The sequence below is a fragment of the Cavia porcellus genome, unplaced genomic scaffold, assembly GCF_034190915.1.
Source record: "Cavia porcellus strain 051 isolate PalLab524CR breed Dunkin Hartley unplaced genomic scaffold, mCavPor4.1 scaffold_17, whole genome shotgun sequence".
NCBI lineage: Eukaryota > Metazoa > Chordata > Mammalia > Rodentia > Caviidae > Cavia > Cavia porcellus.
The window spans coordinates 39,651,098-39,665,194 of NW_026947500.1; the positions used below are offsets into that span (position 1 = coordinate 39,651,098).

The window sequence follows — 14,097 nt, forward strand, 5'->3', positions numbered from 1 at the left end:
ACATCATTAAATAATTAAAAATGTGAAGCTCTCCATTGAGAATTAGTACATTAAGTCTGAGAATACATTCTCATTATCTGTTCCCCGTTTCTGAGATTGTGGAATAAAAGATCTTCTGAGTAATTTCTGTATGCTACTATTAAAGGAGTGGAAATCTACCTTTAGAGAGACTTAAACTTTGTAACACATTACAGAAGAATAATTTCTAAAATATTCTGAAATAAATTTACTTAAAAGCAAATTATACCACATAATCAATGGAAAACATAGCAAATATTAATATTTGTTTTGTATTAGTGACATAAATAAGTGCCACTGAGCACCAAAAATACTGAATTTAATTTTAAGGATCCTTGTCAGGCACAGTCTATGTTTCCATATTTCCTTTAAACTAATGCAGTCTGGGTTTATAGTTATATCTGCTTACATGCAGCATAACAATGGAAAGAACATGAAAAATAAGACATCTTACTATTTTATTATGTAATTGACTGAATGAAGTGAGGACAACTCTAACACAGATAAAGAACTCAAACTTGAGTTGAGTAAGAGGATTAAGGTCACACAGATGGTAAATAGCAATGACAATGGATAAACTCAAACCTAATTATAAACACCTTACCTTGTCTTAAAATGAAGGCATCATACCCTGTTCTTTTATGAGGCTGTTGTGGAATTCATTAAAACATCATCATTGGCCATTCAAAAAAAGAAAATTAAAACAACAGACTCCATATCACTCAGAATGGCTATCATCAAAAAATAAAACAGTAAGAAATGCTGGAGAGGTTGTTGGGTAAGAGCCCTTTCTAATTGTCAGTGGGAGTATAAACAGGCACAGCCATTATGGGTATCAGTGTGTAGACTTCTTAAAATTAAAGGTAGGAATTCCATTTGACCCTTCTAGGTACCTTCCCATGGAAGTAAAAGACATCACAGCACAATGACATATTCATATGCATGTTCATAGTTGTGGAATGCATAATAGCAAGCAGCCTGTATGTCCACCAACACATGAATTTATAAGCAAAATGTGATAGTTATGCACAATGGGGTACTAATCTGCCATAAAAAAGCATATGTTAGAGTCATTGTAGGAAAATGGGTACATTTTGAGATCATAATATTAAGTGAAATAAACCAGAGATATAAGTTCAAGTATCATATGGTTTCTCTTGTAAGAGAATATATATGACAGACAATACTAAAAAGATAGAAAATTTATTGTAATCCAACATGGATAATGTACCTAAAAGTACACCTTGATTTAGTATAATTATCTTATGGATATATATATATATATATATATATATATATATATATGTGTGTGTGTGTGTGTATACACATAAGATATACATATATGTATATACATATATGGTCTGTTAGTCTGCCTGTTAATCTATACATGTGATAATTAACTTTATAAGAACTTAAAACACAAAAGAAGAATGAGGGAAGGGGAAAAATAAATTGAAATGTGTTATGTACATATGTCAATTTCTCATAATGAATGTAACCATTATGTACTGCCAATATGTTCGTATTTATTTAAGAGAAAAAAGACACAGAAAAGGAAAACAAAAAGCAGAAAAGATAAACAAACAACAACAAACCCAAAACACTAGTAATATAGGCTTTCAAAACAAGATGATAGGAATTTAACAATGTTTGTAACAATAAAAGTTTAAAAAATTAAAACTGAAAGGTACTTTGTACATGCACAGGGTTTCAAAAATGAGTCTACTACTGTTGGCTATCAATTTGTTATTTATGTACATTAAAGTGTAACTTATTTATTTTATTTTGCAAAAGAAGAAAGATTACCTTGACTGTCAAGAAAAGAATTGGCCAGCACTCTAGGAGACTGAAGCAGGGAGATCTCAAGTTTGAGTCCCTTCTGGTTGTCTAAGTCATTTCCTAATCATTGAGACACAATACTCAACACTCACAAATTTTAAAAAAGCGATTTATTTTGTTTGTGTTTTCAGCTCATGTTAGGTTGACTCAAAGGTAGATATGGCATTGTGGAAGGTCCTGAGCAGAGGAAACCTGCTCACATGGTGGTGGTCAGGAAGCTGAGAGGGAAAGGAAGAGACAGGAAGGCAAATAGACCCTTGTAGGTCCTATGCCGAGAGACCTACCTCCTCAGAGCAGGGCCCCCTCCTAGTGGCCAGCCAGCTACAGCACCCCCATGACCTCAGCTTCCAAAGGCACCACCACTGAGCCCACCAGGCTTTGAGGGCACATTCTTGATCTGAATCGTAACAACAGGAAACTCAGTATGGTCCTGTCTTAAAATTAAAAACAAAAATTAAATTAATCAAGTTATAAATGCAGTTCAGTAAAAAGGCAGTAGTAGTCCAATCCTTAGTACTGCAGAGAGGTGGGTATGGAGGGAGGAAAGCAAAAAAAGATAAAAATAGGAATTGGAATATAGAATCCTTGCTATGACATTTGAAGAGAATGATGTCCATTGAAAGTGGGATGTGTATTTTGCATTATGATCAAGGCTAAAAGAGATTACAGAGTAACTTGAACAATATAGAATCTTATTGCTGACATTAAATTCAAAACATTCTGGAAAGAAATTATTATAGTATGTTTGCAAAAAAACCAGTAAAATATTTGCATGCTTGGAAACATTTTAATTATAGCACATGTGACAATATATAGATGGATAGGTGGATATATATATATATATATATATATATATATATATATATATGCGTATTACCAGGAAGTAATAAAAAATGCTTATTCACTCCCTCAATTTCATACTAAGCACACTAATGGACATATTGGAATCTACGTGATTTATTCCTGCCATTCAAGCCCTTTCTCAGGATTTAACATTTGCTTCCACACCAACCACTCTTGCAGTTGTTCTCCATTGCTCTCTGAAACATTTACTATTGAGAACTTCATTTAAAGAAAAACTGGTCTCCCACAAAACCTCAAAACTGTATCATCTTAGGTCTCCCTCATCTCTCGGATACTCGTTCCACTTTGCCATGAATTCTTTATCATTTACCCCAAAATGTCATGGTACATCGAGAGTCTTTTTTTAACTTAACAATTCCAGCTTCCTCCATCACTCCAATTAATATATCCAAGTAGGAGGAAAATTTTTAGAGGCGAATGCAGATAGTACAGCAGTGCAACCACTTATGAAATATTTACTGAGCATCTATCCTGAGCACGCACTGTTTCAAAAATGAACCAAAATTCATGTCCTTGTAGACCTTTGATTTTCAAAGTGAGGGTGAAAGCAGCCCTCTTCGCCTGCAGAAGATACTTCTACTGAAACAGAATAAAAGAAAGGCAGGAAGATTTTGTGTTAAAGGAAGATGTGCTAAAAATTATACTTTTAACATGTTCAAAAATGACTCTTTATAGCTCATACTTTTTGAGTCACACTCATAAAAAGACAAAAGGAAAGCTTTCAGTAATGTGTTAAGCTAAAAGCGAGATGAAACTCAATAGAGAAGTGAATAATTAATTCCAAATTAGTGGCATATTTTTCTTATTTAAAAAATTTGCTGATATAAGAATATAAAGGAATTACTGGCTGTCTAACAGAGTCAAGAACTTAAAATTTATTCATATTTAAATTATATCAAAAGTTCATGCACTCAACATACTTCATGACACTTTTTGTTAACCTTGAGCATTGGCTGAAAAATGGTGTCATTTCTGCTCTAAAAAACTACTTTTGTTTTTTCTTTATCCACACTATCATGATTTTGAGAATACCAAGATGTACAAATCATATTTAAAGAGTAGGGATTCATGCATCCTCTTATTGAGGGCAGATAATCTACATAATATATTCAGCATTTTTCCACACACATTTATCTCTTCTTTGGAATTTGCTAATATATTTTGTCATTTGTTTATATCAATATGAGCTCATGGATATTTATGACCATTGGAATCTCTTTCAAATGGCTTCTGTGCCCCTTTCCTATCAAAATGTTTAGCTTCTGTTTGTTCGGTTTGTTCCATTTTTTTCTGTCACTAAAAGATTGCCCAACTTGACTTTTGCTTACTCTGGTATAAAACAAGACAGTTTTCCAAGAAATCTTAGTCTTTTAATCTGTGAATGATAATAAAAACCAATATCTGCATGTTTACAAGGGGCTAATATATAAAATATATAAAGAATTCCAAAAACCCAATAACAAAAATACTAACATATCAATTAAAATGAGCAGTAAGTATGAGCATGGATTTCTTTAAAGAATACATACAAATTGCCAAGAGGTACATGGAAAACATGCCCGAAATGACTAATCTTCAGAGTACCAAATTTGAACCCATAGTGAGCTATCATCACATCCCACCCAGTAAGAATGGCTATTTAACCAAAAGAAAGATTAAAAGTGGTGACAGGGAATACTTGCATATTGGTGCTGGAAATGTGAATTAGTACAGCCATTATGGAAAATCATATACAGCTTTCTCAAAAATTTAGAAAGAGAATTATTGTACGATTCAATAGTTTCACTCCTAGGGATATGTCCAAAAGAAATTAAGTTACTACAGCATGTCAGAGAAACGTCTGAATTCTCACTTTTCATTGCAACACTATTTGCAGGATCCAGGAAGTGGAAACAAATTTAAGTGTCAGTCATCTGACAGGGGGTCAAAACGCGGTACATGTACATATTGGAATACTATTCAGCCATAAAAGGTGAAAGCCTGCCGTTTCAACAATATGGGCAGAACTCTAGATTATTGCATTAACTGAAATACTACATGCACAGGAGGACAAGGACCTGTGACATACTTGTGATGCCATTCGTATGTAAAAACCTAAAAGCTTTGATCTCATAAAAGTTGACAGGAGAAAGGTGACTATCAAAAAAAAAAAAAAAAAAAAGAGGATGAGAAGAGACAGGAATGATGGGGACTTGTTGATCAAAGGTACTAAGGTACATTTAAACACTTAAGTTAGTTTAGTGTGATCAAACAAATACTAATTAACTGGTGAAAATTAAAGTAAATAAAATTATTTATTTTCTGTACCTGTTATGGGACCTTAAGCTCTGTTTTCGTGACATTCCACATATCTTGATAAATCTATTTTGCTTTTCATTTGGTTTAACTTCTCTCACATTTTTTTCAGTCCTTTTGAGCCAGGTGTGATTAAACAATGTGTTTCTAATCTCCAGTTTTCAACTTCTATATATCATTTATTATTGGCATCTTCTTTAATTGTCTGATAATCATACGAGCTATTTTGCATGACTATCATTTTAAAAACATTGTTAACCTGTACCAAATGTGATCATTATGAGCATTCCATGTGGGTGCATGCTGGTGTCAAGTGGCCTATTCTTTAAATGTCAGGCGCATCAAACTTCTTTATAGCGCTATTCAGATCATGAAATGTTTAATTCCTATCTGCATGGTAAGTCTACCAGTTATAGAAAGAAAAATGTTGACATCACCAACCCTAATAGTGGGTTTGGTATGTGGTTCTCTTAGTAGTTAGCACTTTTTTTGAAAAATTACTTTACTGAGACAGAATCTCGTATTTTTCCCAGAGTGGCCCTAAATTTCTAGGCTGAGGTGCTTCTTCTCTCTCCGTCTCTCAGGACCATGGACATGCGTCACTACACGAGTACATTGAGAATTTTTCATGTCTTATTAAAAGGTACATCTCTTCTAAGTATTGCCATGTTTTCTTGGAAATTTGACCCTTATGATAATCTAAAGCCTTATTTATCTCTGATTAAGTTCTATACTCATTTTTTGTTTTGTTTTGTTTTTTATCTCAAATAATATAAGAACTACAGTTTTCTTTTGACTTACTTGGAATACAATTCTTTCTTACTTTTAAGTAATGTCCTTATATTTAAAATTGATCTCTTGTAGAACACATATAATGAAGTCTATATGCATCTCGTTTCTATTTTTAAATGTTTTATTTAAACCACTCACAAAAGCACTGATGTATTTAAACTAATCATCTGTATTAGTAACACTCTTCAATTCTATGCATTGGTTTTATGTTTCTTTTTCTTTCTTTTTTATTTTATTATTTTGAATTTTATTTAAAGGTAAAAAACAGTAAAACAGAACAAGTAATACAGAATTTCATAAAAATAAACAGTAATAAATCACTGGTTAATAGATTACATATTGTCATCTTAGAAATAGTTGTTCAAGTTACAAAATTAAAGCATACAAAGTGGACATTCAAACAGTGAGACTGCAAAGAATTGTGTTCAATGATCCAACAAAACTTAGTAATATGGTCATCTATCTAACACACCTAAACACACTTGCAGTTGTGTCCTTTAGAGCACTTTGATTTTTACGATAACATTTACACATACTGGATTTTATTACTCCCACAGTTCTTACTACTTTTTTTTCGAAGAGAATAAAACCAAATGTGACAAAACAAAGCAGTCAATCAAAACAAATGATGGACATAGTACATGATATAAAAACAGAATACTAGGTTAGCAACAATGGTTACCATAATGCCTCTTGCTACCTTAAAAGGAATTGTCTATATCATCAGGTATAATGAAATTGAACAAAGCAGCACAGAACAAAACAAATAAATCCTAAACATTGGAGACATTACTGAACTTGTAAAGAAGATAATAGTCAAACCAGAATGGTCATCATAGTGAATCTTATTGCCTTCAAAGTAGTTGCCTATACCCTCAAACTTGATACCATGAAACAGAACAGAATATAGTAAAATCAGTCAAAAAATATGGTGAGAGCAATACAGAACTTCAAATCAAGTTAATAAGAATTCAAAAAAGTTACTGTAATATATCCTGCAAATTTTTTAAAGTTTTCCCTTAATTAAAAATAATAATAATAAATAAATTTTTAAAATGGGGGAGATTGAGATAAAAGAGTACATAACCTAACAATGCAGGTCAGAACAGAATAATTTAAGCAAAATAGTGTTTCACCACAAGATAACCCGACTTACTAGTAGTTACCATAGTGTCTCTTTCCTTGAAATATTTGAGTATAACTTTGTATACTATAGCATCAAACATACCAAGACAGTGTGAAACGATTCAAGAGGATGAAAGTATTACAGGGTATATAGAATAAGCTAACAGAAAACAAACAATGGTTTCTATATTATCTCTGTGCCTATAAGAATTTTATTTATACTATCACATATAATAAAATCCAATAAGGTATAACATGATAAAAACCAATGGAGACAGAAGAGGAACAGTTTTATGGGACTTCAAAACAAGATAATATTAAATCAGCACTAGCTGTTATGATGTCTTATTTTCTTCCAAATAGCTGTTCATTTCATCACAGACAATACAATCAAACAGCCCATAATAAAATCATTCCAATTAATGAATGAAAACATTATAAAAATTTAAAGCAATATAATGGGGAATCATGATTACCACATACTTTTATGTATTTATATCATTTCTTACACTAAGGAAACTATTCAATATTCATATATATGTGAGTTTGATTTATTCCACTTATGAGTATGGTCTCAAGCTGCACCCATTTATTTATAAATATCTCAATGTGATCCTTCTTTATAGCTGAGTAGAACTCCATTGTACATAGATACCACAACATTTTTATCCATTTCTAAGTTGATGGACACTTGGGTTGTTTCCAAGATCTGGAGATTACAAATTGTGCTGCTATAAACATAGGTGCACATATATCACTGTGGCATGATGCTTTCAGTTCTTCTGGGAATATGCCTAGAAGTGGAATAGCTGGAACAAATGGGACTTCCAATTCCAGCTTTTTGAGAAATCTCCAGACTGACCTCCACAATGGTTGCACCAGTCTACACTCCCACCAACAGTGCAGGAGAGTTCTTTTTTTCCCCACAGTCTCTCCAGCATTTATTGTTGGTGGTTTTCTTGATCCTGGCCATTCTTTCAGGAGTGAAATGAAATCTCAGTGCGGTTTTAGTTTGCATTTCTCTAATGAGTAATGATGATGAACATTTTTTCATGCATTTATTTGCCATTTGTATAGCCTCATCTGAGAAGTGTGTATTCATCTCGGATGGCCATTTTTGGTTTGCATCTTTGAATTTTGGGGGTCTGATTTTTTTTTAATTCTTTATATATTTTAGACAGAGGTCCTTTGTCTGAGGGAGAGTTCACTAAGAATTTTTCCCAGTTTGTGGGTTTTCTTTTCACTATGCTGGAGATTTCTTTTGGCATGCAGAAACTTTTAATAAGAGGTGATCCCAGTTATTGATTCTGGGAAGTATTTCCTGTGCGGTTTGAGTCCTGTTCATGAATTCTCTACCTACTCCTCTGTCTTCAAGGTTTTTACCCAATTTGTCTTCCAATAGATTTACTGTTTCTGTTTTAATATTCAGATCTTTGATCCATTTAGATTTTAATTTAGTACATGGTGTTAGGCATGGGTCTAGTTTTAGCTTTCAGCATTTGGAGAGCCAGTTTTTCCAACATCTTTTGTTAAAAGAAACTATCATTCTTCCAGTGAACTTGTTTGGCCCCTTTATCAAAGATAAGATGGGTGACTGTGTTTGTAGTTATTGTTTTATCTTCTAATCTATTCCACTGATCTTCAGCTCTGTTTTGACTCCAGTACCATGTTGATTTTACTACAGTTGCTTTGTAGTATAACTTCAATTCAGGGATTGTGATACCTCCTGTCTTGCCTTTGCTGCATAGATCTGTCTTTGCTATTCTAAGTCTCTTTTCATTCCAGATGAATTTTAGGAGTGATTTCTCAAGATCTATGAGGTATGTTGCTGGTATTTTTTATCGCTATTGCATTGAATCTGTATAACAGTTTTGGGAGAATGGCCATTTTCACAATATTTATTCTTCCTATCCATGAACAATGGATGTCTTTCCATTTTCTGAGATTGTCTTCAATTCCTTTTTTCAGTGTATTATAATTTTCCCTGTATAGGTCTTTCACTTCTTTCATGAGAGTAATTCCTAAATATTTCATTTTATTGGGTGCTAGTGTGAAGGGTGTGGCTTCTCTTATTTCTCTGTCAGTGATTTTGTTGTTAGTGTATAGGAATGCTATTGATTTTTGAATATTGATTTTGTATCTAGCTACATTGCTGAATTTATTATATCTAAGTGTCTTTCAATGGAGTTTGGGGGGTCTTCTAATGTAGAGTACCATGTCATCTGCAAACAATGATAATTTAACTTCTTCTTTTCCTATCTTTTCCCCTTTTATTTCTCTCTCTTGTCTAATTGTTCTGGCTAGTATTTTCGGTACTATATTAAATAGGTGCAGTGATAAGGGACATCCTTGTCTTGTGCCTGATTTTAAGGTAAATGCCTTGAATTCTTGGCCATTTAGTATGATACTGGCTGTTGGTTTGTCATAGATGGCCTTTATTATATTGAGGTAAAGACCATCTATTACAATTTTCTGCAAGATTCTTACCATAAATGAATGTTGAACATTATCAAAAGCTTTTTCTGCATCTATAGAAATGATTATGTGATTCTTACTTTTGGCTTTATTGATATGGTGGATTACATTTATTGATTTACGTATATTGCACCATCCCTGCATACCTGGGATGAATCCCACTTGGTCATGGTGTATGATCATCTTGATGATTTGCTGCATCCTATTTGCCAATATTTTATTGAGGATTTTTGCATCTGTGTTCATTAGGGAGATTGCCTGTAGTTCTCTTTTTTAGTTGGGTGTGTCTCACGTTTTGGTACTAGAGTAACATTTGCTTTCAGGAATGACTTAGGAAGGAATGCTTCCCTTTCAATTTCATTGAAGAGTTTGAAGAGTGTCGGTGTTAAGTTCTTTGTATTTCTTGTAGAATTCTGCAGTGAATCCATCTGGGCCTGGGTTCTTCTTTGTATGTAAGGACTTAATTACATTTTCAATTTCATTAATAGAAATTGGGTTATTCAGCAGTTTCACATCTTATTGACCTAGCTTTGGTACTTCATATGTTTTTAGGAATCTGTTTCTTCTGTGTTATCAAACATTTGAGAGTAGAGGTTTGAAATAGGTGTTGAGGATCTTCTGTATTTCTATAGAATATGCAGTGATTTCACCTTTTTCATTCCTTATTGCATGAATTTGAGCTTTTTCTTCCCTTTTTAAAATAAGGTTGGCTAGGGTTTTATCAATTTTATTTATTCTTTCAAAGAACCAACTCTTTGATTCATTGATTCTTTGGATTGTTTTCTCAATCTCTATTGCATTTATTTCTGCTCTAATTTTTATAATTTCCTCTCTTCTTTTGGCTTTAGCTTGACTTGCTCTTCTTGTTCTAGATGTTTGAGGTATAACATCAAACATGTTATTTATTTGTATTCGTACTTTTTTCCTGATGTGGGAACTCAGTGCAATAAACTTTCCTCAGAGGATGGCTTTCATTGCATCCCACTGATTCCAGTAAGTTGTATTTGTTTAATTTCCCCTTGACCCACTGATTACTCAACAGTGTGTTATTCAATTTCCATGTGTTTGTGGGATTTTTGCAATACCTTTTAGCATTAATTTCTAATTTCATAAGGCTATGATCCAATAACATGCAAGGGATAATTTAAACTCCTTTGCATTTATTTAAATATGTTCTGTGTCTAATATATGCTCTATTTTAGAGAATGACCCATGTACTGCTGAAAACAGTGTGTATTCTGATGTTGTTGGATGGAACACTCTGTAGATGTCTATTAAGTCCATTTGTTCACAGGTGTGATTCAGGTTTGTTATTTCTTTGCTGATTTTCTGTCTGGTTGATCTGTCCCTTGGTGTCAATGATGTGTTTAGGTTTCCTGTTATAATTGTGTTACTGCTAATTTGATTGTTCATTTCTGTTAATACTTGTTTTATATAGCTGGGTGCTCTGGAATTAGGTGCAGGTATATTTAAGATAGTTACTTCTTCCTCTTGAAGTTTTCCCCTAACCAGTATGTAGTGACCTTCTTTATCTCTTCTGATCATTATTGGTTTTCTTTGTCTGCAAACAGAATAGCTACTCCCACTTTTTGAGGGGGTTACTGTTGTAAGTATTGTTTTCTATCCTTCGGCTTTCACTCTGTGAGTATTCTTTTGGGTTAGATGGGTTTCTTGTAGACAGCATATGGTTGAATTTTGTTTCTTGATTCATTCTACGAGTCTGTTTCTTTTAATTGGTGCATTGAGACCTTTACATTAATGGTTATAACTGTTATATGTTGATTTATTATTGACATGTTATCTTTCTGTTGTTGCATCTTTATCTTTCTGTGCTGTTTAATTGTCAGCTTTGCTTCGTGTTTTTTTCCTAAGTGTATCTAAACTGTCAATATTCTTTGCAGGGTTGGCTTGTTTATCATGAAATTCTTCAGCTGTTCTTTGTCATGGAAGTATCTTATTTCTCCATTGATTTTGAAGGACTGTTTTTCAGGGTCCATCAGTCTAGGTTGGAAATCATTTTCCTTAAGGATCTGGAATAGTTCACTCGATGCTCTTCTTGACTTTATTGTTTGTGCTGAGAAGTCTGCTGTGATTCTGATAAGTTTTCCTGTATAAGTGGTCTGTCTTTTCTCTCTGACAGCTTTCAATATTCTATTCTTATGTTGGATTTCTGTGATGGTGATTGTTATATGTCCGGGTGTAGTTTTATTTTGGTTATGACTGTTTGGAGTTCTATATGCTTCACTGATCCTGATGTCAGTTTCCAATCTCATATATGGGAAATTTTCAGCTATTCTCTAAATATCTTCTTGACATCCTTTATGTTGTCCCCTTCTTTTTTATTTATCTCTATCAATCTTATGTTTTTTCTTTGTGTCATCTTGCAGTTTTTGAATTGTTATTTCCTGATTCCTTTTTGTTTTTAAAAGATCTTTCCTTTCCTGTTCACTAGTTGCTATCTTGTCTTCAAGGTCTGAAATTCTGTCTTCACTTTCATTGAAGTGGTTTTTACAGCTTTCAATGGAATTTTTGATTTCCTGTATACCTCTTTGCATCTGATTTATGAATTCTGTTTGTTTCTTATATTGTTCATCCAGGGATTCTATCTTTTTGTTTAGTTCCTCCAATTTTTAACTGTGTCTTTGTTATGGTTTGATAACTAGTGGTCAACTTAACGCCAGCTGGATTACATCAGCATGCACTGAGAGAAGATGCTCCACCTGAGAAGGGTTGCCAGGATAAATAGGTGGAGAAGAAGAGAAGTGTGGAGAGGGATTGAGGCGTTATAGAGGCATTGTTGGTTCTCCTACGAGTTGCTGTCTGAGCTGTTGGTTCTCCTGGAGAAGCTTGGATCTTCACATCGAGCATTGCTTCCTGGCTCTGGAGGGGAAGACATGTGCTGCCTGGTCTCTAGGATGAACTCCTCATGCTGCTTTCTGGCACGTTCCCGACTGTGCTTGTCGTTGGAGGAGCTCGGGGCCTCCATGTCGCTGAGGACAGCTGTGGTTCCTTTCAGGACAGCCCCACTCTTTGTTGTGAGTGTGACTTCTTAGCTCCAGTGTAGAACCCTCATCCCACTAGCACAGCTCCTTCATCCTGCTGGCATGGACTTTCTGGCTTCTACCACTGACCCTTGGGTCTTCCCGGCACGAATCCGTAAAAGAGACTGGCGTGAGTCCTTGTGGGCCCTGGACTTCCAGTTGGACTCGTGGAGGCATTGTTCTGAGCTCTGGGTTTTTATCTGGACTCATGTGGGACATTGCCATGGGGTTTAGGCTCTTGACTTAAATAATCTATGTCGTTGATGTTGCGGATAGATTTCCTGCATTTTCCTGTGTTAACTTTCAGTGACCATTATAAAAATATTATAAACTCCATGTCCTGACCTGAATTGTTCTCTGTGTACAACCCCTGACTACAACAGTCTTCTTTAGATATGTTCAGCATCTTCTTCATCTCTTCATTTCTTCTTTTAACTGGGGGATTATTTCTAGTTTGAATTCCTTTTAAGCTTCCTGGAGTTGCTTCTTTATTTCAGTTGCTATTATGTCCAATATTTCAGGTGTATGGCATATATTTTCTTCTATTTACATAGTTTCTTAGGTTTCTTTGGATGGGCTGGAAGTTTGAGATTATATTTTGGACAACTGCAGAGTCCACGTAGCATGGCCAGGAGGTGGGGAGGCTGTTGCAAGCCTGCTCAAGACCCATCCCACTGGGAAGCCATGAAGTTCCCTGTCCAGGGCCAAGCAAGGGTCCCAAGCTAACTTGCTTGGGGTAAGTTGTGGGGGACACTCACCCCAGGCTTCCCTGCCTCTGAAACTGACGGCATCTTTTTATTTTCTTCCATCTATTTTTCTGTCTTGTTTGGTTTCAACTGAAAATTTTTACTATATCTGTGATATATAATTAGATTTGCTTCAAAGAATTGTTGTATATATGCATATATATACAATGTGTGGTATATGTGTATATATGCATATATACATTATATGCATATATGTGTATCAATACGCATATTTGTACATACATATTATTATACAAATATACATAAACATTGATCACTTTATTCCCCTTTATCCTCTTACCTACATTCTATCCCTTTCCCAGAATGAGTTTTCCATTTAAAAGAAAAAAACCTTACTTTTTCTATTTTGCACCATTTCTCCTTTTTCTGCTACTTAAATGACTTATTCTCATATGAGACACCAGATGATATTTAACCTCTTAACACTGTTCTCAATATCAATTCATTTTCCTACAAAGGACTATAATTTAACTTTCTTTTTGGCTGATTGATATCTTCATTATTCATTCATCTGTTTATGGGCATCTGTGCTGTTTTCATAATTTAGCTACTATGAATTGTTGTGCCACAAACATAGGTATGCATGTACCACTGTAATAAGGTGTCTAACTCCTCAGGAAAATAGCCAGGTGAAGCTTAGCTAAGTCAGATGAAATTTCTGTTTCAGGCTTTTTGACCAAACTGCATGCTGATTTTATATTGGTTTTATTACTTTACATTGTCAAAAGTAATGTATAGTAATTCGTTTTGCCCAATACCCTCACCAACATATGTTTTTCTTTGAATCTTTAATAGCTATTTTTACTGAAGTAGGCTGCAATCAGTGTTGGTTTGATTTGCACTTCCCTAATGGTCCAAGGGGCTGGATATTTTTTTCATGT

General features: G+C 34.1%; 1 long non-coding RNA gene across 1 annotated transcript in view; it reads right to left on the reverse strand.

The window, feature by feature from the left end:
* LOC134471197 (uncharacterized) overlaps positions 1-14,097 on the reverse strand; it is a 49,452-nt gene that overhangs the window by 19,833 nt on the left and 15,522 nt on the right. Inside the window, exon 4 of the long non-coding RNA XR_010040506.1 lies at positions 2,142-2,291. This is a non-coding gene — a long non-coding RNA (uncharacterized LOC134471197). The remainder of the gene's footprint in view (positions 1-2,141; positions 2,292-14,097) is intronic.